Source organism: Cyprinodon variegatus, unplaced genomic scaffold (genome assembly GCF_000732505.1).
Source record: "Cyprinodon variegatus isolate N-32 unplaced genomic scaffold, C_variegatus-1.0 Scaffold1533, whole genome shotgun sequence".
Classification (NCBI taxonomy): domain Eukaryota; kingdom Metazoa; phylum Chordata; class Actinopteri; order Cyprinodontiformes; family Cyprinodontidae; genus Cyprinodon; species Cyprinodon variegatus.
Window position 1 is genome coordinate 130,231 of NW_015151986.1, and position 3,154 is coordinate 133,384.

Here is a 3,154-nt window from a genome sequence, read left to right on the forward strand (position 1 = left end):
TGCAGTCTTTGCTATGAAACACTTTCTTGTAGAGAAAAGGGTTTTGACAGGAAGTCATTTAGAAAATCCAAATTCTAACATCTTTTCTCCCGATTTTAATAATAAATTGGTAGCATCCTTGCTAACCTGAATTGTTAACTTTGTACCTTTAGAGAAAAGCAAAAAGCTAAAGTTTCTGTTGAGGACTTTAGTACATATGTCCACTATCATTTCTATTCATAGGCATTTTGAGGAGGAGGGGCTCCAGTGGAGAAAAAGACACATTATCGAGCCGCTGGCATTTCTCCTGACGGTAGGATGGTATTCTCCAAAAATACTGGTTGTGTTCACCACAGAACCAATGCAAAGAAGGGATGGACCCAAACATCATTCAACTTTTCAACCTTTTGCCACATTTCAGACTTCAAGCACAGATATATTAAGTTTAATTTTTTTAAGAATCAACAACAAGTGGGGCACAATCAGGAAGTGGAGGGAAATTTCTTGGACATTGAAACTTAGAAGTAAAAAAAACAAAGAGTGGTAAGTGCAAAATGAATCGGCTCCTTTACTCTAAGTGCAGCAAACTCTGTCCACTGAGGATCTATGATTGATCCAACGTTGACCTAAATGGGTGATGATCCATAGAATCCACCTGGAATCAGGTCTCTGTATAAATGCTCCTGCCCTGTGATCGACTGTTTAAAGTGCAGAGAGCATCATGAAGAACAAGGAACACAGCAGGCAGGTATGAGACTGTGGAGAAGTTTAAAGATGGATCCTAAACATCCCAATGAGCTCTGAGCAGAGATAATATTGGAATGGAAGGAGAATCAGACCACTGGGCACCTATGGAGGCCCGCCGTCCCTCTGAACCTTCAGACTGATCAGAGATGCAGGACCAGGATCTTTCTGGATGAACTGTACAGATCTAGAGCTGAGGAGGGAGACTCTGTCCATTGGACAACAGCCAGTCTATGCTTCAAACATCTGGCCTTTATGGAAGGAAGACATTTCTGAAAGACAGCCATAAAAAGTCTAGTTTAAAGTTTCCTGGGAGTCCCAGCAAACATGGAAGCTCATCACCCTGAACACGCCATCCATGTCAGACACGGTGGTGGCAGCATCATGGTCTGGGCCTGCTTTTCTTTCAGGGAAGATGGTTAAAATGGAAGGAGCCAAAAACAGGAGGATTCTGGGAGAAAACCTGCTGTAGTCTGCAGACCTGAGACTGGAACAGAGATTTACTTTAAAACAAGACGATGATCCATCTAGAATAGAACGGTTCACAGATATAGACATCCAGGTGTTAGAATGGCCTAGTCAAAGTCCAGAGCTGACTGACCTGGACTGTCTCGCCCAAACCTACTGGACCAATCACAGCGCAGGAGGCAGGAGTTCACAATGTTATTATGGCGCTTTTATTCCCCAATATTAAGACTTTATGCTTGTAATGTTATTACTTAAATCCGTCACCATTTTTTAATAAAATTTTCAAAAACCGTAAAAACCACAGATCTGTTAGAACCGCTTTAATACTTCATCCTCATCTGCTCATTATCATCAGGTAACAATAGAGCAATGAGTATGTAGGAGTATTAGGGCCAGGANGTAAAAACCACAGATCTGTTAGAACCGCTTTAATACTTCATCCTCATCTGCTCATTATCATCAGGTAACAATAGAGCAATGAGTATGTAGGAGTATTAGGGCCAGGATAGAGGTTTTTTATTTTATTACGAGAATAAAGTTGAAACATTACAAGAAAACTACTTTATTCTTGTAATTTTATGACTTGATACACATAACATTAAAACTTCATTTAAAAGTCTCTAGTTTGGGCCTAATTCTATGTTATATAATGAGAGATATAAAATTTAAAGGACTTTTTTTGGTTTAAACTCCTGATGGTGGATCTGAAAACTTCTTCTGCCTCTGATTGGTTGGCTTCAGAAGTCCCAACATTTCCGTGCCGGTTGGTCGTCTGTACATTTAATATGTTGGATAGTAAATAATCAATTTAATTTATCCAAATTTTAATTTTATTTGATTCATCCTGAAGAACAGTGCTGTAAAAATGCTAAATGTTGTAGATTCTCAGAAGCATTTAAACTCATTCTAACCTTGATCACCTTTTTTTTTGGACCCCCCTCAGCTGAACTCCACCCTCGGGGGGTCAGATGGGTTTCTTGGAATAATGGAGCATCTGACTAATGTGAAGCAGTCGGGTTTATTTCTACACATCAGTCAGGATCTGCTGACATCGGATCAGTTCGGGGAAAAGAGGAACATTCTGGACCAAAACGACAGAGTTCTGCTCAGTGATGGAGGAACATTTCTACACATTACCCACAATCCCACGTCTCTGAGACACGTTAACGTCTGGACCAAGTCCTAACCTGAGACACGACTCCATCTTAAAGCGACCGCTGTAAAGAAAATACTAACAGCTTTCAAAGCAAAGCAATGATGACCTGAAAGCGACGCAGAGATCATTTTAAACCTTATTTCTTATTTTCCAGGCCGGCTCTTTATGCATGGATCCACTCAGCTGTTTGTTCAGGGCCTCTTCCTGCTATTAATGGAAAACTTCAACATGGCCGGGCAGCTCAGGATCAACTAATGACCTGCTAGCTACGTTTACCCAGGGTGTCATTTTAGTCATTGCTCTCCTTATCTGTGGAATATTACCCTTTTTAACTAAAGACAATAGGACACCAAACTAATATAATACTTTGCACACGTGTTTATTTTATTCTTTTATCTTATTTTACACTTTTTATATGGGAAGACTGTAATTTTACATATTTTATTCTATATCATATTTTATTTTTACTCCGTCTCTTCTGTAAACAGGCGCACTGCAAGAAAAGACTTTTCCAAAAGGATTAATAAAAATAATTCTCATTCTCTCATTTGAAAAAAACCAAAGAATGAAAAAATGAAACATGGAGACGTTCAGAGGCTTAAAAAATAAAATCTATATCTTAAAAGTTGGTTAAAATTAATATAGAGAAGGGTTATAAAATAAATTGTATTTTTATGTCGATTTTTAACATCCTTTCTACATTTTTGAAAAGCAAATGAATTCTATTCAGTTTATTTCTATAGCTCCAGTTCACATCATGTCACTTCAGGTCACTTTATAGATCTAGATCATCCAGATCATCCAGTC